We start from the raw sequence: 25,598 nt of genomic DNA, 5'->3' as shown, positions 1-25,598 counted from the left end.
TGAATGATATGAAGTTGTTTTTCCATATTTGATGGACATTTAAAGTTCTTATATGAATTGCTCAGGCATATCTTTTGGTCATTTTCTTGAAAAAGAACATGAGATAATTCTGTGAAAAGAACTTGATGACAAAAGATACTTAAATTGGGTGGTGAAAACATGGGGACAAGACTGACAATGAGCACTGAATCGATTTAAATATAGAGCAAAGAAGAGGTTTATTTTGGGAACATGGTTATAGGAAGTAAATATTGGGAACTCTGACAATATAAAAGTAAAAATGACAAGGTCTGGAGGCAGATGATCAAGGAAATTGTGAGGAAGGATGTGCATAGTTTCTTAAGTTTTAAAAAGGTGAGCCAATACCTTCTGTCTAATTTAGATATTCCTATTTCTCCAGCTTCCTGGTATGGCTAAGGTAGCAGCTGCCTTGAGGAGCTGATTCTGCACAGTTGTTCAGGTAGGGTCTAGGGAGCCAACTTGGAGCCGAAGATGTGATTTTGAAAAACTTTCTGCTTAAAAGCATGGTCTTGGTTTCTGCTATCTGCAATTCTATGCTAGCTGATGAAGATATTATAAATAAAATCAACTATGCTCCTGTGTCAGAGGAGAACAGAACATATTATTGTCTGCATAAATTTGATAAGGGTTTTCTTAAGAAAATTCCTATATTGTGAACAGAATTTATGAAAATAGAAAATAAAATGCAAATTGTATACTAATCATCATATATATTGCAATTTTATATATAGGTAATAAGCAATAGCCAGGTATATGTTATGTAAACAAAAATTTTGCTGAAGTACCTACACACATACACATATATTACAAGGTTAAATTAAATAGAAAGTCATTGTTCTTGCAGAAGACTTATTATCATTTAATAATTTTATTACTTAGATGTTCTCTGGCTGGTTACAATGGCACACACCTGTAATCCCAGTGGCTCAGGAGGCTGAGGCAGGAGGATCACAAGTTCAAAGCCAGCCTCAGCAATGGTGAGGTGCTAAGCAACTCAGTGAGACCCTGTCTCTAAATAAAATACAAAATAGGGCTGGGGATGTGGCTCAGTGGTTGCATGCCCCTGAGTTCAATTTCTGTTAAATAAAAATTCTCCTAAATTTTCTTATTGTTTGCAGTAATATTTTTTATACTTGAATTTCTACCTGCTTCTTACATGAAGAATAAACCAAACAATTGGAAACTCCCAGTTAGATCAAACTTTAACATAAAAAGAATATACCAACTATTAAAATTAAGTGTGACTGAATTTACATATCATTTTGATATAGACAAAGCATCCTATGTAGAATTCAGAATCAGTAAATTGTAAATTAAAAAATAGATGCGCTCACATAAAAACTTTAAACTTCTCATGTTAACATCACAAGCAAAACACAAATGAGAAACTGGAGAATAATTACTTATGTAAAAGGTCAATAAATGTATGAAAAAACTAGTAAGAACAATAAATAAATGAAAAAGCATCTTAAATACTTTATAACTGAGAAAGTACAAATAATAAAGAAATTAAAAATTTGATTAACTATACCCCTAAAGACATTTAGGTGAAAGAAAAAATTAGGGAATTCTTTTTATCTATTCAAGTGGCAAAATTTTTAAATTTGCTAACAATATTGGAAAGGTGTACTTTTTTACTTCTTTTCAGAAGAAAATAAAAGCATCCTATATAAAGCTATGCCAGTCTCTTGATTTGTACCTGAACATGGTGGCCACATTTCTTGAACTAAAACACACACCAGAGATTTGTTTATAATAAAAAAGAAAACAAATATTGCATTTCTCATTAAATAACAGTTCAATAAAATATATTTGAAAAACTAAATAAATATTACATTAGATAATTTTATAAACATTAACATAAATGAAGAAAATTTATATGCTAGTATGAAGAGATCTCTAATATATATTATTAAGTACAATAAACAAAGATCAGGAGACATTTTACACTATGAGCCATTGTATAAATATGAATGATTACCTATGTATTTACAAAAAAGCATGCACTGAGAGTTGCACAAAAATTTGTCTGGAAAGAATTGCATAAACCTGTTTATCTTAGTTCATTTGGATTGCAGGACTGTAACTTGAGGAAGGACATTTTGCTTCAGTACTTTTCATTTTTCTATATTTAAATTTTCCAAATTTGCCCCTGAAATGTTTTTGTTAGAATATATGTCCACACCAATTAAAATGTGAGATAACAGATATGTTTGCTTCATTTTCATTCTAAGCATAATTTAAGGAACCTAATAAGTCAATAAGTGTGTACAGAGGATTGGAAGTACCCAACATTTTTGGAGAATTTTTTTGGTGACCATCAGTCAGTTTTCCATGGATTCTCTTTGTAATTTGTGCCACAATGGTGTGAATCACACAGAATTGTCACCCTGTGCAGCAGAGACTCAGAGATGTCAACAGGGCTAACTAATGCCACATACAAGATGGAATGATAAGTAAGGATTTCAGCATGTACTTTCCATTCTCAGATTGAGCTCCTTCCTGATAGTCCCCTATCACCCATAAGAAAAATATGCATGTTTCCTTTAAATGATACATTTCTAATGTTAAAAGTATTTTAATCTCAAATGTGATGAATGCTCAATGCTCAGTGTTCCATCTTTCTCCATGAATAAAAATGGAAGATAATATGCTGAGCTGACACTACATCAATTAAAAATGATAATCCATTATTACAGAATATGTAGGTGTGTGATATCTCTTCTGTAATGACTTGCTAGGCATAAGTGCCAGGAGATGAACTTGACATTTGATACTGATACAACTGTAAAGAGAAGACCTGGTATTGTGGCTTATTATAGCTTCCTTAAGGTTTGAAGAGCTTCATTTCCAAAAATGGAAATGTGGGATTGATCCTAGTCAAATCAGGGAACTCAACAGCACTTTTATATTCGACTTTCCCCCTTCCCTCCCCAGTGATCTCTCCTTCTATATTTCTAATGCTCTGTACCTTTTTCACCCTGGACAATTTTTTCCATTCCTACAACTGCAGGATCTTTGAAAGAGGCACTGGCCAACACTGAACTATAGTAAGATTAACAACTCTATGCACGGGATTAAAATGATGCCTGAATTTGAAACTACATCAGAATTATGTGGTAGATATTATTTGTATTTTAATACAATTTTGCATTCCTCCTCAAAAGAATTTCAGGAAACGGGTAAGGTTGTGGGGACCTGAAACAAGACAAAATGAAGGGGTTGGGGCTTCAGAACTTAGAAGCTACTTTTGTACAATAAGCAATTGCTTACATTTTGGTCTTGTAGTAGCCCCCACATAGATGTTGAAGGATAAAACCAGCCTCGACTAATGCTTTAGTCAGCTTTGCTTCAGAGTGACCAAAAGACCTGACAAGAACAACTTATAGCTGGGCACAGTGGTGGTTGCCTGTAATCCAAGCAGTTTGGGAGACTGAGGCAGGAGGATTGCAAGTTCAAAGCCAGTCTCAGCAACTTCAGGAGGCCCTAAGCAACTTAGCAAGACCCTATATCAAAATAAAAAATAAAAAGGGTTAAGGATGTCACTCAGTGATTAAGCATTCCTGTGTTCAATCTCGGGTATCAAAACAAAACAAAACAAAACAAACAAAGAAAAAAAAGAATTAAGAGGAGAAATAGTTTGAGTCATAGTTTCAGAGGTTCAGTCTGTGATTGCCCAGCTCTGGGAACCCTGGTGAGGCAGAACATTGTGATGGAAAGGCATGATAGAGGAAAGCATCTCAGGACACCACAACCAAGAAGGGGGTTTGGGAGAGAGAGAGAGAGAGAGAGAGAAAATATAAACCCTAAAGGCATGTTCCCAGTGACCTACTTTCTCCAGCCACACCCTACTTGCCTACAATTACCACCCTACAATCCATCTAAATTATTAATCCATCAAATGGATTAATCCACCCATCAGGTTGTAGCTTTAATTACCTAATCATTCACCTCTGAACATTCCTGTGTCGTCTCACACAGGAGCTTCTGGGAGACGCCTCATAGCCAAACCATTACAGCCAAACACTATGCACAGATGGAAACTAAACATATCTTATCCTATTTTTCTCTGTTCCCCTCAGTCTCAAATCCATCTCTTCTTTCAACCAATGTACCCTTTCAAGTGCCACCTCTATCAATAGACTCTCTTACCTCGCCTGCCAGGAGCAGAACAAGGAGTCAGGAACTGCCCTCAGTAAGCATCATTTTTAGTGACCTTCCCAGCTCAAAGTCCCCCAACTGCCTCATGCAGTCCCTGACTTACCACTATGACAGTCCAGGCCCTCTCCTCCGGGGGTACCCTTGCCGTTTCAGCTTCCTGTCCCCTTGATAGGCTCTCAAATACCACACAGAATCCCCTAAACTCTGGGTGGACAGACAGGTCTCCTCTATCTCCTCTATTCATGCAAGTCCCACAGAGCACCTTCTTTTTTTTTTTTTTTCTTAAATTAATTACTTTAAATTGTTTCTATAGATTAATAGTATGATTCATTGACCCCCACTTAGTGGTAAAATATAATCTCTTTTCAGGAAGCTTCAGTCCAATTTCTCTATAGGGATTAACATTACATTTATCACTGTAGACTAGGTCCTGTGGTCACCTGCATATGTGCTGTTTATTTTTCACTGTATTGCACATTTCTAGAAGGCATGTCTTTATTTAATTTAAGTCTGAATTGACCCACCCCCATCTCACTCAGGCCTTACATCTGGCTAAAGAAATTATTTCTTCAGTGGAGATGGCCAATAGGAAATGGAGTTCCTCTTTGTGCTTACCTAGGGTCACATCATGAACTTCTGTGTACAGAGGGTATTCTTGGAAAGACCCAGAGTTTGAGATTTTTCTAAATTTCAGAAATCATGTCTCATGGCTACATGTTATGTCTTGAATTTAGGATTAAAATTAGTGCACTGCATTTCTCTTCATGTGAACCTTAATGTTTGACACAAAAGTATCTTCTCTGTTCTGAACTTGTAATGAAATTGTGCTTGATTCTTTGTTGCTTTAGTAGACACACAAGCATGTCCCCCGACACACATTTGATATCAGTGACCTCATCAGAAAAAAATGCTTTGAAAGAAACCCAGCCTTCCCCTTGAACATCTCAAAGCCCCTCTGCTGTCCTGAACTCATAACCATTTCTGTAGCAGATTTACCTCAATAGCTAGGAAACATACCTCCCCAACTTCCAGCATAAAACTCTCTGAACCAGGGAGAGAAAGGCAGCCTAGATGTCTAGAATTAATGGCAACAGTCTCATTTAAAGTTTTTCTAAAAGCAAAGGTCTGCAGAATCCAGGATGGATTGGGAAGAGTATTTTTCTCCCAAATCTCAAAACTCTGAGCATAATAAGGTTAAACACTTGCTACAAATCAATGCCTGAAAACAAAACATATTCTGCTAAATATGGAAGAGAGTATATTCTAATGTGCATCTTTCTCCTCTCCCAAATCCTCTTCCCTTTGTTCTTCCTGTCACCTAGCTCCTGCTGTCCTATGATCCCCAGCTTCTGCTCCTTCTTTACAGAACTGCGACAGTGAAGCAGCACACTTTCTAAAGCAGCACTTGGGGCTTGACACAGAGGAAGGCATCCAGCTAACTCTGCAGAGAAAATCTAATTAGGTAGATGAGATTTGAGAAGTTGGAGTTTTTCTGGGACACCTGGCTCGCCCTTCTGCCTAATGGAAGTTGTCACTAGCCTTTTGCTGGCAGCCGAGGCATCAGGATGTGGGTGTCATTTCTCATCTGAATTAAACGCTCCCTCCAGCATGACATCTCAGGCAAACAGGAACTGCTGGATACTCAGGCATAGGAATTCTCACCTAAAGTCCCTTTCAACTCAGAGACACTAATATTGCACAGCACTGTCAGCTCAGGATAAGGAAAAAATTCAGCCTGTAAATCAGAACTACCAATCACCAGGAGGATTGTTTTGTTGAGTAATGGGGTCTCCCCTACTGGACAAATTAAGAAGATGTGACTTCCTGAGGAGATCAAAGATGGGTCACCCTCAAAGCCTTAAACTTGCTAGGTTAATGTAAGGTATTGAGCCTCAGTCTCACCCATAACCAGATAGATACTACATAAATTCATTGATATATTCAATGACTATATATTAAAATCTACTGAACATCAGGCGTGCTTCTAGGTATAGGAATACAATTCTTAAAAGAGACATAGTTCTGATCCTCAAGGAACTTGCATGTTAGTGAGAAAAGATGGGAAATAAGCAAATTAATAACTAGCTGCCATGCAGTAATAGTACTATAAGGGGTAGAGGATGATGATGGAAATGCTGCCAAAACTGCAGAATTAAATAAAATTTAATAAATGTATTTAAAGTAAAATGAGATGATAATTATTACATATTTACTGGCTTCTTGGCACCATGCAAAACTCTATGCCTCAGCAAAACCTCTTAGCCATAAAAACTAGTACTCTGATTTTACATACACTGCAATGTGGGCTTTAAGTAGCTGTGTCGTTTGTTAAGTAATCCCAGTTATTTGAAGTGAAACTGGCAATGGAATTGAGGTATGAGCATCTGGCTCATAGCAGGCACCCAATTAATGATGTTGTTGTTGATGAAATTTGTAGATATTATAACAGTATTGGGCCATTATGAAGGCAACATGAAGTTACAGATTTAACATTTAACAAATATTGCATATGGCACAATGCTACAGGTATAATATATGTGGAGAAATAGAGGAAACTACCTTTGCTTGCTCTAATTTTCCATTGAGTCTGGGGAGCTGTCCCAGGAAAACATTATCTAGTAATAGTGACTTCTGATGTTTGAGTCACATGCTTTAAGTTAAAGTTAAGTTTAATTTTAAAAGGATAAGTGAAAAAATGTAGCAATGGGGTTCCTTGTGGTCATAAAAGACATCTGGACTCAAGTGAAGTCTTGAGAGGCATAATGTGCAAGGGACTCTTGGGCAGGAGAAAGAGGGTAAAACAGATGGGATGTCTTGTTTGCAAAAATTAACGAACCTTTAACAATACCTGGAAACAACCCAAATGTCCATCAACAGAATACTGACTGAACCGATGGAAGTATGCTTCCCCAGTGGGATACTATTCAGTGATAAAAAGGAATATCTACTGACATGTAACAGCACTGGTGAATTTCTAAGGCATTCTGTTGAGTAGAAGGAGCTATATATCCAAAAGAATATGGTATGGTTTGGATACCAGGTGTCTCCCCAAAGCTCCTGTGTCAATGCAAGAATGTTCAGAGGAGAAATGGTTAGGTTATGAGAGATGTAACCTAATCAGAGGATTAATTCACTTGATGGATTAAAAATTTGGAAGGTCTGCAGTATGGGGTGGTGAGTAGGAAGATTGGGTACAGTTAGAGGAAGTAGATTTCTGGGGCCATACTGTTGGAGGTTATATATTGCCCCCTGGCTCCTCCCTCTCTTTCTCTCTTTCCTGGCTAAAATGAGCTGAGCAATTTTTCTTTGCCACACCATTCTGCCATGTAATTCTGCCTCACCTTGGGCTCAGAGCAATGGAGTTGGGTCATCATGGACTGAACCTCCGAAACCATGATCCCCAAATAAACTTTTCCTCCTCTGAGTTGTCCCAGTCAGGTGTTTTAGTCACAGCAGTGGAAAACATACTAACAAAGGATATGTAGCATTATTCCATCTGTGTGAAATTCGAAATTTAAGCAATATGAATCTGTGAGGCTAGGAATCAGAAAAATAACTCTCTTGTTGGGTATGGAGGGACTTAACTAAACATGGATATAAAGAAACATATTCCAGGATGCTAGAAATATCTTGATCTATATCTTGGTCTGGGTGGTAGGTATAAAGGTACATGTATTTATAAGATGCCATTGAGCTTCACACTTCAGAGTGCACATTTTATTGAAAGTAAATTAAACCTTAATAGATAAAGCACAATAAAGGAAAGATGAATGGGAGTGGAAATACTTCAGAAGGCAGTCATCTGATACATTGTATATGTTATATATTATAGGCATATAATTATTTTTGTGCTTCTATAAACTAAATTTTTATAAATTGTAAATGTGTCATAGCTTGACTTCTTTCATGTAAGAGTGTATATGTATTGGAGAGTTTTCCTCATCAAAATATATAAATGAGGCAGACAACATTACCCTATGTACATGTATAATTACAAAAATGGTATGAATCTACATCGTGCACAAGCATAGAAATGAAAAGTTGTACCCCATTTGTGTACAATGAATCAAAATGCAGTCTGTAAAAATAAAAAAAAATATATAAATGAACCTTCATTAGTGGTAATAGCTGGATAGCAACCCTTAACATGAATATGTCTTAATTTATTAGGAAGTTATCCTGCCTATTTGTTGCTATTATAAAAATATCTTCATGGAACATCCTCTTAATATACATTTGCATCTTTCTTGGAACAATTCTAAGAAAAAATATTTACTAGTTTACAGCTAAAATTATAATATAGGTCTTCACATTTCTCTCAAACATTGTTTGACCACTCTTGATAGCATGTAGCAATGTAGCATACAGAAGTGACTGGCACACTTCACAAGCACCCTGTTATATAATTCTGAGAATCTGTGTTCTTCAGTTAGTAATAATAGAAATAACTCTCTATTAATAATTAATAATTATTAGATTAGTAATTAGAAGAAATAATGCTTGTCCTACTGGAGCTTATAGTCCACATCTCAGTACTTGTCAGGAAAATAAAGGAAATGATCAAGAAATAAAGAAGATAATAATGAGCTTTCTAGATAAAAAAGGTAATGATCACTTTCAATAACTTTCTGACATTAATTAAAACTTCCATTCTCTGATCACAAAGTCTGTAGAAATGAGTTGTTTTATCAGAGGTTTACATGACCAAGAATTCCTACCATTTATTCACATAACCATGGATTTCTTTTGGTTGTTTGCAGAAAAATTGTACTGTAAGCAGCACTGTATAGTGAAAACACCATATTTCACTGATGCAGCTGCTGTTTCCAGCATTTCCATTAATTAGCTGGCCATTCCAGTCATGGAATTGTCATTTGAGAAAGTGAGAACCCTAAGAATTTCTTATAGATGTAAAATTGCACTATCTTAACAGCCAATTGAGAATATGTTTGAATATTTAAAGTTCAGCACAAACTTCATCATGCATCAGACTCATGGCAAGGTGTTTTAAAACACAAATTTTTGAAGTCTCATCATCAGAGATCTTGGCTGAGGTCTGAAAATTGAATTTCTCTACAGTTGCTAGGTGATACTGATGCTGCTGGTCTTGGGAACAGACTTTCATGACTACTGCTCTAGCATGCACCCTCGGAGCAAAGGTGCATAAGTTGAAAGCAAGCTTGGGAGACTGCACACTGTTGAAGACTTCTAAATGACAGTGTGATAAGAGGCAGTGGAAGACAAGAGCATGGAACTGCCTTTGTTTTCAAAGAGGTTGTAGAGAAACTATAAGAGAGAAGAGCTGGGCTAGGCAGAGGGAAGTCATCCAATTAGAGGTGTTTGGTATACTTCTAAGAAGACATGAGCAGAGTTTGGATCAGAATGATATTGGAGGGGTGAAGGGATGAATAGAACAGATCAACTCAGCACAACTCAGGTGTTAGAGGATTTGGGATTGTGTGCTGAAGATGAGGCTAGGGAGGAGATGCTGGGGACAAATGTCTGGTCTGAGCAATAAAGTAAATGCCAGGATCATCTTCATTGTGAATCAGGGTGATGGCATTCTAAGAAGTTTGGGGAAGGTATGCATAAGTGCCACAAGAAGGTAGTGCCAGGGGCTGTCCTACGTATCAGCACAAGGACCAGAGATCTACCAGAACAAGAACCCAGGGGAGGATTTTCCCTGAATCACCTCTTTAAAAACTCCTGTTCCCCATGATGGGCAAAATTACAATATTTCAGTTCCCAGGACCTTGATTCATTCTGAGTCTTGAAGAACTTGACTGAGAATCCATCAGGGGAACCCACATTTCTTATGGAAAAAGGCAGCCAGACCCATACTGGACTTCTGGAAAATGAGAGGTGAAACTGTCTTGCCTGGTGTTTAAACTCAAAAACATGGTGAACAATGCAAAAAGTGAAAGGGCCATGGAAAAAGCAGCCAGTATTTTGGCTTTTCAATCTAAAGTTGTCCAGGATTCAAAGAATGACAGGACCCCCTCTCTGGGCCCTGCACCTCTGGTGAGTCATCTGATCTGCTGATAAGGGAGATTGAGAGAATCCTAGAGAACAGGAAGCTAGCCAGTATACATTCTACTAAGAGACGGGTCAATGGCAATAGAAATAAACCTGATGCATCCAAGGGAAGCCACTTATGGTCAGCCAGAACTGGACACATCCTGACAGCTGGCACATCTTGTAGAGAAAAACAAAAGAAGCCAGGATGCTTGGCACCTTGTCCCCAAGAGTGATCTCTGAGGAATCGCAACTGACATTTAAGAGTATATAGGACAAAGGTCAGTTTTGACCAACTTGTTCTCAAACACGTGGCAGGAGAGTAAATCCTGAGCACAGTCCCACATGGACATTTAAAAGGAAAAGCAATGGTTTTTAATATAACTTAAGAGGTACAAGGACCAAGATGGCAGACTTAGAGGGGGACTGCATCTCATGTCGCTCCAGAACTCAGCTTTCAAGAAGAGGAGGTATTGAGAGACTTGGGACCAACTCAGATTCGCTGGATGAGTCTCTCCCACTGGGCAAGGCTTGGCCTGGGCAGCAGGCCCGGACCGTAGGGAGATTCTTGAAGCAGGGCCCAGCAGCAAGAGGCTTCTGTGAACAGCCAAGCTCCCTCTGGCGGCAGACCCAGTCCACAGGCAGCTTCTCTGAGCAGGGCCGGGCAGCAAGGGACTTCTGTGAATAGCCAGGCTCCCTCCAGTGGCAGGCCCGGTCCACAAGCAACTTCTCAGAGCAGGACCCTCCAGTTAGAGGCTTTCCCACACAGCTAGCCCCCAACCCAGGACCCATCTGCGGGTCCAGACCACAAGCAGCTTCTCAGAGCAGGGCCAAGCAGCAAGAGGTTTCCATGAACAGCCAGGTTCCCCCATCCACACACAGCCAGGTTCCCTCTGGCGCAGGCCATGTCTGCAGGCAGCTTCTTGGAGCAGGGCCTACTATAAGCCAATAGAGGAAATCTGCAATATCTCAGATTCCCACTGATACCTGATCAATATGAGAAAACAAGGGAAGAAAATGTACCAAACAAACCTAGATGCTATATCAAAAAAAAAAAAAAAAAAATGACAGTATGGCAGAAGAAATGTCAGAAAGGGAGTTTAAATGTACATAATTAAAATGATCAGGGAAGCAACAAGGAGATGAAAGAGCAAATGCAGGCACTGAATGTTCGCACCAATCAACAGTTAAAAGAGCAAATATGGGAAGCAAAAGATAATTTCAATAGAGTTAGAGATACTGAGAAAAAACAAACAAATCCTTGAAATGAAGGAAATAATAAATCAAATTAAAAACTCCATAGAAAGCATAACCAATATTATAGAACACCTAGAAGACAGAACCTCAGATATTGAAGACAAAATATTTAATCTTGAAAACGAAGTTGACCAAACAGAGAAGATGGTAAGAAATCAGGAAGAGAACCTATAAGAATTATGGGATATCATGAAAAGGCCAAATTTAAGAATTATTGAGATTGAGGAAGGCACAGAGAAACAAACCAAAGGAATGAACAATCTATTCAATGAAATAATATCAGAAAATTTCCCAAATCTGAAGAATGAAATGGAAAATCAAGTACAAGAGGCTTATAGGACTCCAAATACACAAAATTACAACAGACCCACACCAAGGCACATTATAATGAAAATATCTAACATACAAAATAAAGGCAGAATTTTAAAGGCTGCGAGAGAAAAGAATCAAATTACATTCAGGGGGAAACCAATGAGGATATACGCAGATTTTTCAACCCAGACCCTAAAATCTAGAAGGGACTGGAACAACATATATCAAGCCCTGAAAGAAAACAGATGACAACCAAGAAACTTTTTCTTAAATTTATTTTTATTGTAAACAAATGGGATACAGGTTGTTTCTCTGTTTGTCCATGAAGTAAAGGTACACCATTTGTATTATCATACATTTACATAGGAAAAAAAAGAACCAAGAGGAATAACTACCTTCACTGGGGAGCAATTCTGCTGGAACTGAGACCCAATGGTCAATTTGGAAAGGAGGGTGTTCAGAAATGGGATTGATTCTATTTTTGAATGATATCACCTTTTTTAAGGATTTTTGAGAAAGACTTCAGAACTAGTGCAAATAAATAATGTTAAAGATCGGGTCATCTAAAAAGGGTCCCAAAGAGGCCACAATGGCAGCAGCAGCTAAAACCTCACAAGGAATAAATAATAGGGACACGTTGGAAGCACACACATGCATACCTGAGACAGGAATAGAGAGGAAGAAAGGGTGGCTAAGCTCTTGAAATCATCTTCCTAGCTTGTCCCTTAGATTTAAATATATAATATTTATATATATATTTACATAATACATATATATTAATTAAATAGATAAAAGAATGAAAAGAAACATGTCAATATGTAAACAGTTCCTGGACATTAGATTTATGACTTATTTTTCTATGTAGTTTCCTAAATTTTCTATGATTCACATAGATCATAAAATGTAAAAATGTCATTTAAATTATTCAAAAAACCTTGTTTTTTGGAATAATGGAAGAAAAAAGCACCATGGAATTCTTTAGAGAACAGATTAGTGTTAGGATTTCAGGTTCCATTCTCTCTGCATCCCCAGACAGAGCTAAGCAGTCCCCCAAAGAATAGTGCAGATCTCTCTTTGCTGAGTGATTGGCAGGCTAGAGCCCCCAGGAGCTGCCGGCTCACAGGCTGTTGGATCCATTCTCATTTGGAAGCCTGGGGCTAGGAGGCAATATTTAGAGTAACACTTAATGTTGAAACCAATTTGAAATACCAAGAAAAATTGTTAGTGAGGCAGAAAAATGACAGCTACAACTTACCACATCAGTAGCCCCCGAGAGACCAAGACAGATGGAGGTACTTGGGCAAAATCCTCTTGGGACCTCTGACTCACTTCACTTCCCAGGAATCAGAGGGAGAGGGTATAAATGGCTAAAACCAATGCCAGCGGATGCCAATAATAAAAGTGGAAAATTTAAACAAGAAACAAGACAATTCCCTGCTTTGATCCTTGCCAAGAAGCAAAATAGGTATTTATTTTTTAAGACCCATTCTTTATATGAGACAGACCATTTTCAGAAAATAAGCATAAAAAGGCAGTTTTTCTCCCACCTCACATTGATCTGTCTTTTCTTTCCATCCACTATTTGACTTTTCACTGATTCTGATTCTTCGAGCACATGCATGTGCAAAGTTATATGCAATGCCTTCTTTTACAGATCCGTGACTTCTCCCTTCCTCCTCTTTGCAAGGACCAAAGCCATGAGTTGACTCTAGGGAACTACAAATCACTTGTTTCCTACATACGTGTATATACAAACCTTCTCCTTCCCTTTACTTCTCACATGTCCTCTTGAAAATGAATTACAGTATATTTAAAAAAAACTTTGTTCATCTGCATTGGCTAGTTTTCACTTAGGTTGACATGAACATCACCTTCAGCTTCTGTTTAAACCTCTTCATTCCATATATTTCATGTTTCATAGAGAATATGCACTGGTTCACTTTAATTTCTTCTTCAGAGTGGGCATACTAGGCATGAAAAGGCTGTGATCCTCTGTTTTAGTCAACTTTTTTACTGCTGTAACCAAAAGACATGACAAGAACAATTATAGAGGAGGAAAAATTTATTTTAGGGCTTATGGTTTTAGAGGTCTCAGTCCATAGGCTGGGCCCAAGGTGAGGCAGAACATCATGCTGAAGAGTGTGGTGGCAGAAGGCAGCTCAAGATATGACCACCAGGAACCAGAGAGAGACTAAGCTCAGCTCACAAAACATATACCCAAAAGACATGCCCCTAATGACCCACTTCCTCCAGCCACATTCTACCTGCCTACAGTTACTACCCAGCTAATCCCTTTCAGAGGATTAATGCAGTGATTAGGTTTAAGCTCTCATAAGGGAATCATTTCACGTCTAAACTTTCTTGCATTGTCTCAGACACGAGCATTTGGAGGACACCTCATATCTAAACCATATCACCCTGCAACAGGAAATTAATGTGGGGGTTTCTTATCCGCAGCTCTACAAACATAAAATCTTTCTAAATTTCTCTGAGGTTCAAGCTTGGCTTTTTAAAAAAGTATTTATATTTTTAAATCCCAGTTATTACCTGTGATTAGGCAGGTTAAAGGCTGGGGACAGAGTTTTTCCAGAATGGGGAGGTATGAGTGTAGCCTCTGTGTGTGGAAGAACAGTGCTTCTGCAGAACTCAGAGCAACAGGAAGGAGCTAGAGGAATATAGACCCCAGTCTCTCCTTTTCCCATCTAACCTCCAAGTATTCACTGCATATTTATGCTCATAAGCCTGAAAGTATATGTGCATCTCCTTTGACATAATGTTAGTTCACATAAATATGGCCATTTTATTTTGTTTTCTGAAATTTGCATTTTCATTTTAATATAGGTGAAAAAAAATCCCCATGATTGACATGAAATGGAATAGTACTAGGAAATAAGATAATCTGTGTATGACCAAAGACTTTATTTCTTTACTATTAGAAGGGTCAATCATTAGGGTAAAACTGAGATAAGATTCTGTTAGGTTGTGCTTGACTTAATATTATAAATTCAGATAAATAAAAGATGGTCTTGCTTATCTCAGATCACAAGAATGTTAGAGAATATTTTAGCTGTTCTGCAACTTGGACCATTTTCCCAGGTTAAGTAAAGAAATGGGAACTTTTCTGGCTAGATAGGTCATTACTCATACAAGGAACTTACTGAAAACAGGCAAAAATATATTTCTGAGCTGACTCAGATTGCTGAGTAATTTCAGGAATGACCACTTTAACTAGCAAAGGAAGTTATGTTTATCCAGAAGTAATTTGAAAAGAGTCATGATTTTAAACTTTTTTGGGGTAGAGTAGAATCACATTATAAATATTTTGTAACTTCATATTTTCCACTTTAGTGCCTTATCTTAGTATCACAGTGTTTAAATGACTGTTTATTATTCCCTATTAGCTATGCACCATAAATTTATTCATTACTAACATATTGAAGGACATTTACATTTGTTCTATTTTTTTAAATTCTAAATTGAACCAAATATTCTTTTAAAACTTTATTGTAGCAATACTAAAAGTACACACACAGAGTTCAGTAAATTTCTATTAAGTAGTTTTATCTGAATGAACACAATACTGAGGAATCCAGAAGCATCCTCATAACTCCAACCAAACATTCTTCTCTTTCTCTTCTCCAAGCTTTGCAGGAACATGGTATCTAACATTGTATAATTGCTATTTTATTTTTATTTATGTAAATATTACAATGCAGTAAGTAGTCTCTTTTGTTTGCATTATTTGATTCAAAATCTTATATTTGGATTAATCCTTTAACATTTAGTGAGTTTGATATTTTCATTATTGTTTAATGTTCCATTATTTGTCATGCAGAATGGATGGAATACTTGTGTGGTTACTAGTTTGTTGCTATTATGATCAGTAATGCTATAAATATTATTTTTCATGCGTATTCTTGTACATATATATATATATACACATATGTAGGTATATGTAATGATGACAATTCTCTTCAAATGTATGTCCATGTATATGTATAGGTGTATAAATATGTACATATATGTATTTATGTACATACATGTATACATATATATTTCTGTCCACATATTTATATGTGTATGTCATATCTATTGATATCTGAAGCAAACTTTCATTATTGAGAAGCATCCCATTGTTCAATGTTTTTACCAAATTTAACTTATCAAAATTTCTATTTCTAGATATTTTGTTGAATGTAATGTGTCATTGTATTATTGTTTTTTTCCCATCTCACTGATACTAAATTAAGGAAGGGAAAGGGGTGTGGGGGAAGGAAGAATAGTAGAGTGAAACAGACATTATTACCTCATGTATATATACGACTGCAAGACCAATGTGATCCTACAATATATACAATAAGAAAAATGAGAAATGATACTCCATTTATGTATGATCTATCAAAATGTATATGCATTCTACTGTCATGTATGACTAATTAGAATAAATAAAAATTAATTTAAAAAACAAGCAAAAACTTCATATAATTATTGTCCCATTTTTATATTCTGCTTTTGTGAAGTACCTTTACACATTAATATACTTTTTATTATTTTGCTAATTGGGCCACATCAATGTTTATAGTAGTTCAATTGACAATAGCTAAGCTATGGAACCAACTTAGGTCCCCTTCAACAGATGAATGGATAAAGAAAATATGATTCAAAAGTTTTCTTCAAATAGTTGAGGGGTCGCTATGGAGAAAGAATTTTAGTGATCACAGTCCTGAGAAGTCACTACCCTCTAACTAAAGACTATAGTTTTATATAATGTGTTTTGTTTTCTTTTTCTTTGAAGTAGGAGTGTACCTCTGGTTCTTGGTACTCCAGCAGAGTGAGTCATGAGAATCCCCTTTGAACCAAAGGATCCAGTTAAAAACCTCACATTACACTCAGTTACCCTCTCTAATCTCCTTCAATGCAGAACAGTTCTCAGGGTTTCTTTGCATTTATGACCTTGATGTTTTTGAAGATTAATGTCAGTGATTTTGCAAACAGCTTCTCAGTTGGAATTTGCCTATCCTAAGTTTACTCACAAGTGTACCCACACTCTGCATTTTGGAGCCAGAGTGTTACAGAGCAGATGCCAAGTTCTCCCGGCTTCTCCTGGGGGTTGTGCAGTATTGGTTTGCCTGTTACTGATGGTGCCTTGATCATGGCTTAGGGGGTTTCTACTAGATTTTTCCATTTTATAGCTACTCCTTTCCCCTTTGCAACTAGTACATCTTTTGAGAAGAGGTACTTTAAAACTGTATAGGAATTTTCTTCCTTATTTTAATGTCCCCCCATAATGGATGTTTCTTGCCTTCATTTATTATGATGATTATAGCTACTAAGGGTTGATTTTATATTTCCCTCCTTTCTTCTAGCATTTAATACTTGAATTCTAGTTTTATATTTATTACTTGAAATTCCCCTGTTTATCTAGTTTTATGAGTATAGATTGGTGGATTCACATCTTATTCAATAGGTCATAATCCATGAATCTCATAAATTATTGTTGTGATACTTGCAATCCCTGAGCATTGACCAGTAGCCCTTGAGCAGACTCTCATTCTTTTGATGTGTCCCCAATCATATTCTGTACCTACTTTCAGACATAGGATTTTCCAGATTCATCTTTTACTTACTCTGCCCCAGACCTGAAATTATTCATTTCTCCAAGAGGCCCTAATTCCTTTAGTTCCTAATTTAGGTATCTATAACTATGTGTATATACACAAAGATATCATATAGATACATATAAATACATTGTTTATGAATTATGCATTGTGCATTGAGTGTATATGTGTGTTTATATATATCTACAATATTTCTATATTTACCCATATTTTGAAAACCACATTTATACTCCTACCTCCAACTGAGAGCAAAACCACGGTGTTTATTCTAGCTTTCCACAATTCCATATGTGTACCTTTCTTTCTGACAGGATTTCTGGCCTTGTTTATCCTCAATATATTGATTTATTTGCTCATTGCCTATGTTTGTAAGAAATCTCCTACCCTCCTGGGCTGCTTCCCATCCCAGAGGCCCTCATCGTGTGAGCTCTGACTCTTGGAGAACCACCAACCTTCTTTGGCCCCTTTCTTGGACGCGCTCCAGCTTCCACCAGTCTGCGCTCCTCCTCTGCTTCTTTTTCCATCTGGATGCAGCCAGCCAAGAAAGAAGACAAACCACTGATAATACTGATGATTTTAGACTCTGCATTTGTACCAGTTTTATCTGTCACTATATCATTGTTTCAAATAAAATTTTTATTTTAGAGTAGATTTTTGGAGTAGATATTTCCAAGAAGTTACAAGGTTGATAGAGTGTTCCTATACTTCATGCATCCCCTGTCCCAGTTTTCCCTGAATTCGTCTTCTTAAATTTCATGCCATACTTGTCTCAACTAAGGAACTAACATTATTATTTTACTTTTGACTAAACCCCACAGTCTATTTGGTTTTCATAACTTTTTCACCTAAGGTCATTCTGCTGTTCCAGGACCCCATTCAGGAGACCAGTTACACGAAGGCATTACATCTGCTTGGGCTCTTCTGGACCGTAACAGTTTTTGCTGACTATGAGGGTTTTGAAGAGAATCCAGCATGTACTTTTTAGAATATCCTTCGTTTTGGCTCTATGTCATGTTTTTCTCAAGGTTGTCTGAGAAGGGAAGCTCCAGTCTCATTACATACAGGCAAGGGTATATCCTGGTGATGTGCCTTATCACTGATGAACCTGATCAACTTACCAAGGGTGATCACCAGTTTCCCCCACTGTAAAATTGCTTACTTTCCCACTTTTTTCCAACCTGTACTTCCTTTTCTCTTTTCTTTCTTTCTTTCTTTTTTTCTTCTTTCTTTTTCTTTATTGATACATTACAGGTGTACAAAATAGCTGGGTTCCTTTTGACATAATCATACATGGGAGGAAATTAATTTACTCTGTTTCCGTCCCTGGTATTACCCTTTGTCTCTCTCCCTCCTTCCTCCTGTTCCCCTTATTCTTCTCTACTGTTATGCCCTCCACTCACTTACATATTTTTAATTTGTGCTTTATAGATACACATAAAGTTGGAATTCACTGTGGTATATTTATACATGCACATAATTTTGTCAAATTCTTTCTGCATTTCTCCCCCTTTCTGGTCCCCTCCATCTCCTTCTATTCCACTGATCCTCCCTCTGTCTTTACGATACCTGATCCGCCACTTTCTTCCCCCTTGCTTTGTTCTAGTTTCCATGGATGAGAACACATTTGACCCTTGATTGTCTGAGTCTGGCTCATTTCAATTAGTATGATCTCCAGCTCCTTTCATTTACTGGCAACTGCCATAATTTAATTCTTCTTTATGGCTGAGTAAAACTCCATCATGTGTATATACCACATTTCCTTTATTCATTTATCTATTGACAGGCTTCAGGACTGGTTCCGTATCTTGGCTATTGTGAGTTGTGCTGTTACAAATATTGATATGGCTGTGTCTCTATAGTCTGTTGATTTTAGTTCTTTTGGATAAATATTGAAGAATGCGATAGCTGGATCATATGATGGTTTCAGTTCTAGTATTTGAGGAATCTCCATTCTGCTTTCCAGAGTACCAACCTGTTTGTTTTGAAGCAAACTAAGCACACCTCCAACTAGGAAAGAATTTTTTTCAACTCTATGTTGGTTGGTTTGCTTTTGCTCATGGTTTTTGCTTTTTTTGTGTGTGTTTTGTAATATTTTTTGCAAGTATATTGTCAATGGAGTTTCATCTGTGGTCATCCTGTGTAGCCTGGCATGTAAGACATCACTAATGCTCCTCTTTAAAACCTCTCAGCCCAAATAGCTTCTTGTTCTGATTGGCACAATGTTGACCAGCTCTTTCATGAGTCCTACTGACTTCTTGTGGGCACCACCCAACATCACCTGGTCCCAGATTCATACTACACATCTCTTACCTCTTTCCTGGAGCTTCCCTTTTGATTTCAGGGTGGAGAACATTAGTGCACACCAGAAGAGTGGAGGGGGGGCGGTTAATACCTCATAGGATAACTACTGGCAAAAGCAACAGGGAGTTAGGAGATAGAGCTGTCCCCTTACTTCTTCTGGAAAGACAGCAGAGATGAGTGACACAGTTGCATGGAGGAGGTTGTGGAGTCAGTAAGCACCTGCATGACCTAGCAACACAGCCTCATGTTGGCAGCTCCTTCCATCCCAGCTTAGCTCTTTTGTCTCACACTTACCCTATAGAACAGTAGCCCCTGAATCCTGTACCATAAGCTTCACTTTCTAAAGAATTCAGGATATGACAAGGGTCTTTGCCCAGCCCTCCTGAAATATTACAAGTTGGGACCAGCTTTTGTCTAAATGTATCCATCTTGGGGATCCCTGGACCATGTGGGAGCTACACATGTCAAAGTTTAAACCCTCATGAACACAGCATTATGTTTGTAAATTTTCAGGGGATTTCCCCGCTTCCATTCAGAATTCAGAGCAAAATAGATTTTTCTTTTTTCTTTATCTTTGGAGTACTACTAAATACTCTAGTCTATCTTAATACTAAGAATAAAGCATTTTTAGTATCACAGGGTTATGGAGGTCTTTGTATTAGCCAAGGAACTTTTCCCCCTACCCACATATGGTTGTTGAAATTCTCTCCATCATCAAGATTACCCCAAAGCAACTGAGATCTCACTGCCTACTCATGACTGTTTTTAGCTGGTTTCTCCCTTTTGGTTCCTTGATATTTACCTTATAATTTTGAGAGCCCTACTCTGCATTCCAATCACATTTACTATTTGTCATCCAATTTTTTTTTCTAGGTGTTTTTATTGTTAGGACTTTCATGATATATTGTCTTCTATATTCCCAGGAACACAAATTCTGAATATTTGCAATTCTGCCAAGCCTGGTGCTCTGGTTTACAAATACACATCAACCTGGAAGTGGGGATATAAGAAGAGCTTTTCCTATAAGCAAATGCATGCCTGCTCTGAGAAATAACATAGAAGTAGAGAAGTCAGGAAAAATAAGTATGAACAAAAGGGAATGCATTGAAATCTTACAATAGTTAGTGGAGAGACAATCAACTCTACCTATTTCTAAAACCCTGAAGGTTATCCAAGTCCTAGGTTGAAATTATTAACCCCAGCAATATTGATGCTGAATCACCAAGGAAATGCAACATTTAAAAAATATTCATGTCACAGATGGGAACTCCATATAAACACATTTTTAAGTATTTTGGGGGATAACTTTAAATGCTACTACTTAATAGAGTGAATAATAATAAGATAAAAATCATAATCTCTACCAATTATTGAGCTTCTAATAGGTGTCAGATACTGTGCTGTACATTTTAACTAATTCTTACAACATTAGTTTTAATTCTCACAATAAACCTGCAAGATAACTATTATAAGCTTTGCTTTATAATAAGTTACACATTAAAACTGCACAATTACTAAGCAGCTGACATAGAATTACAAATTTCTCTGCTTTTTTCTATTTGACCACATTGCTGTCATTTTCCATCTGGGAAAATTTCTTATCCTGTCACACATTTTTAGACTATCCCAAATAGCTGAGGCATTATCACACTTCTTTGCTGGGAGATTCCCTGACAACTCAGGTGAAGGCAGCATGTCCTCTATGTTTCTCCTTTGGCCTCTCTTTCTGACCCCTCTCTAGCAGGTTCTGAGGATGGTCAGATCTGCTCTCTGGAAGAGGCTGATGGAGCTATTTTGGCACCCTTGCCTCGTTTGTGGCATTGAAACCAGCAGGGAGATGAAGAGGGGGGCTGGGTAGTGAGTCAAAAATGACAAAAGCAGTAACAAACAGGAGGGACAAGTTTTCAAATATGATAATCCTGTCTGGACAGTTGACAAAGAACAAATGCTCCCTGGCTCCCTGTGGAAATGATAATTTTAAAAAGCGGACCAGGGAGCTTCAGATAATTATTTAGTCCTCTTAAATATTTATGAGTTCCAGTGTGCTACATACATTTTAAAAGACAGTTGACAACTGCAGCATATATCATCTTGTTCCCTCTGCACACTAAAAATAGTTTCTCTTTTTAATGTAAAAACAATACTTGCCATTTGGTGTCCATGAAATAAAAGACTATAAAATACGAATTCAGAGGCATGACGGTGAAGAATGCTGTAAGAAGTTTTTCTTGTGAACTTTTCAGATGAATAATCTGGTCTTCCACTTCTGCTTGAGAGAAAGGCTCTCAGGGCCACTCTTGATTAGTAGCCAGGACTGGGATGAGGGATTGGGAGCCTGGGGTCAAGGCTGCTCATCTCAACTCAGGGGATGCTGGAAGCTGAAGGAATAAGCCCAGTCATAGCTTGGAGGAGAAAACTTAGAATTGATTCAGAAATGAGAACCCAGTGTGGGATCAAAGAGGCAGAATGTTGGCAGAAGCAGGAGAAAAAGAACAGAAGGAAGATAGACTGCCAGAAGCCATCCTGGATCATGGTTTGGAGTCAGGCTCATATTTTCACTGTCCTTTTCGGGGGGCAGACATAGGCACGTAGATGAATCTGGCAGGTTACACTGGACAACTGTGCATCTTTGAGTCTCTCCTATCTTCCATGGAGGTAGAAAGCATCCTGGACACCATCCATGCCCCTTTTGAATTCTTTTTGATAGCAGGTATGCCCATTCCACAGCTACTGAGGTTATTTACTGTTGTTGTCTCTCAGCCACTGCTTTCTCCAAAGACTTGTTCCTGGCTTAAAAGGAAATAGCTTATTTGACTGATTCCCTAGTGCTTGAGCCGACAATGTGCGTCTTCCACATGGAATCAACTCTACAGTGCAATTCACGCTGCAGAGCTCACCATAGGTCAGGCTGAAGTTCCTCTTCAGTAGAGACTGCATCCTTGCTTAGCTCCTCCTGCCTCATCTGCTCTCTTTCCTTGTATGTGTGTCTCACCCATGACCTCTCCCTCAGTGAAGCATTTTAATGAGACTCCCCATCTCTAACCCTTCTAGGAGACCCAGCAAGTCAGAAGAATAAGGAAGATATTGTCCTATCAGCCAGATGGAGGAACTGAATTTCTAAAAAGGAGAAGTGGTTTCTTTCATACTATACAGAGTACAATTGACATCTTTGACCTTTGCTAACCCAACATGGGTGATGGGACCCCAAAAATACAGCAGGAGATCTGTGAACTGAGCCATTCTCCATGCTTCAAATATGCTTCTCCTGAACACCCTACTCATGCTTTTGAACCCAGTCACTCTCTGTGAGCACTTCTTTCTTGTCCTGCCCCTTTTCTTCAGCCTTGGGCAGTCCAATTTCTATTTCACTCAGGCCTCCATAATGATTCATATTGCTTTTAGTTATTAACATATCACAGTATATGTTGAGGTTGGCTCTAACATTTATTGAGAGTCCCATAAATGTCCTAACTTATCTCCTCTACGTGAAATGAGGCAGGATAATAGCTATACTTGAAGTTCTTCTGCTCAAGGTGACAGTGTTTTGCACTCCCTTCTGCCTACCAAGGACACCAATTTCCCTACCCATTTCCTATTTCACACTGACTGAGGGTGTCAGGAACACCCAGTGCTAACAACCATGCTATTGTCTGGAAGTGATATTTCCAAGAGCTTATCTCATAGGTGGGTTTGATGATAGGAGGACAGTAGGACCATCCTGAGAAACCAATGTCTCCTCCAGCAAAAGTGAGGCAGTGGGTTGATTCCTCTTAAACAGCAAGCATCTTGACTAAATTCTGTGCTAACATAAACAAGCCTTATTAAAACAACACCACCACTAGCAACAAGGATGTTAGCTTATAATGGAACTGGTAATAAAATCGCTAAGGTGAGAGATTGTCTTGGTAACTCCACCTACAAAAGCTTCCATTTCTGTGAATTCCTGAGCCACAGGCCAAACTGCTATAGCTGGGCTGGTTGGGCAGACTGCTGAGGGGAGCCAGCACCCACAGTTCCAGGGCTCAGAGCTTTGAGACCCTAGTGAGTAATAGCTGGCACAGTCCCTTAGGTACCACTATGCCCTGAGTCAGTCTACACATGATGGGAGACACACATGCACAAAAGCATAGGCAGGGGTTTGTATGCATTTGGAAGCAGAGGAATTCTGCCTTTAGGTCAGAGCTGAGACCTGGGTCCCTGGGTCTGCTGTACTGAATAGTAGAGGAAATGCCAGGGGAGAGGATAGCATCAGTTGACTTAAAGGAGTTTCCTTTGACTCACAGGGTGGAGGTCCTGAAACTGGAGCTTCTCCTCATTTTCACATCTAGGTCTGAAAACTGTCACTAAAATGCTTTGTCCTAAGCTAAAGAGTTTTCATTACATATCAGGAGTCTGGTAGATGGACCATAAGTGATGAGAAGACTCAGGATCACTGTGGGACTATCACTTTGGGAAGAAGATAGAACATGATGGGTGCAGACAAGCCTGTGAGAATCCTAGACATTTGCTGAAGTAGCGGTGCATAGACTCAGCTAGCTAGGGGCTCAGATGCAGTCCTCCTGAAGTTGACAGAAGAAGCAAGAGAAGAGAAGGACATGTCTGATAATGGTCTGAAAAGGAGCCCAGAGAGAAAATCCTTCACTTGTAAAAGCAGTCTATCTGGTCCATCTGGTATCTTCAAGAGCTCAGATCTTGTTCCCACCAGGCATTAAGATTAAGATTGTCTCCTGAAAATAGTGTTCTCTCTCTTTCACAGGTAATGTGAAACCCATGCAGAGAAGTTCTGTGGACACAACCAGCAATGCAAAGATTAAGAATCTCAGGGCACACCAGTTTGGTAAAGTGCTGCAGAAATTGGTGGGTGGGATCTTGTTCTGTGTGGAGGAATGAATGCAGAGCTGGAATCACACCGTGGTAGGTTCAACCCTTCTTCAAGCTTTGGTCTCCAAATCAGTATCCATGTACTTCTGATACCATTGGAAGGATTTGGGGTTTGTAAACAGAAGGCAGAGTGTGAATCTCATTAATAAGACTATGTATTATTAATTGTCATGTTTTAAACAAGTAAACTTTAGCCTGTTTTCTCAGCTACAGGAAGGGTGTGATAATGCCCATGTCTCAAGGTTATTGTGAAAAATAAATGAGATTACTTGTGGAAATGTATTTAGTATTCTGCCAACTATAGAGTTAAAAATTGCAGCTGTTTAATGAAAATCTATTATGTGCTAAATTCTCCATTAAGCTCAGTCATGGTGATAAAAAGATGAATATGACAACTCACCATCCTGTTCAGAAGAGATGGCTAAGACATGTTGCAGGTGAACAGATCTCAGGTGAATGAGGGCATAATATTTAGGACCCTACAAAAGCAATTCCTAATATACTTTAAGCACAGAGGCCCCACTTCATTTATTTTCATATCAGTAGAATGAACACAAAATTAATTTGCTGACTTATTGAAGGGAAGAATGAATAAATGCATGCATGAATGAATTGCACTCTGCTTAGTTGCTTATATCTTTGTTTACCTTCCTCTGTTGTAAGCCCATTAAAGCATGAGAGATACATCTTAGTCATCTACGTATACTATGTCTAGTTGAAGACAAAAATAACTGTTGAATTTTATTGTTGTTGAAATGCATGCAAAAAATATTCTGCCAATATTGCCAAGCCAAGGATTAATTTAGGCTGCATTGATATACTAGGGAAGGAAGGAAAGCTGTTTGAAATGGGAGGGTATGCTTTGGATAAAATCAGCATAATCAAAAGTAACATGTGACCAAAGATATAAAAGTTAAAGCTTGTCATTATAGGCAAAGTATGAATTTCTTGGATAGTCACTTTTTACCAAACTGTGTTCTTTAAATTTTTATGTTTCTTAATCTATACAATAATTTTATGAGGTCCAAATTA

The 25,598-nt window shown here is 38.0% G+C and overlaps 2 long non-coding RNA genes across 2 annotated transcripts in view; both read left to right on the top strand.

Moving 5' to 3' along the window:
- Window positions 1-24,607, top strand: part of LOC306645975 — a 38,664-nt gene extending 14,057 nt beyond the window's left edge. Inside the window, exons 2-3 of the long non-coding RNA XR_013759781.1 lie at window positions 401-460; window positions 24,442-24,607. This is a non-coding gene — a long non-coding RNA (uncharacterized lncRNA). The remainder of the gene's footprint in view (window positions 1-400; window positions 461-24,441) is intronic.
- The window catches only part of LOC306645974, a 778,688-nt gene that overhangs the window by 739,871 nt on the left and 13,219 nt on the right, over window positions 1-25,598 (top strand). The window lies entirely within an intron of this gene.

Source organism: Sciurus vulgaris, assembly GCF_902686455.1.
Source record: "Sciurus vulgaris genome assembly, chromosome: 16".
Classification (NCBI taxonomy): domain Eukaryota; kingdom Metazoa; phylum Chordata; class Mammalia; order Rodentia; family Sciuridae; genus Sciurus; species Sciurus vulgaris.
This window is presented reverse-complemented; position numbering and strand designations above follow the sequence as displayed.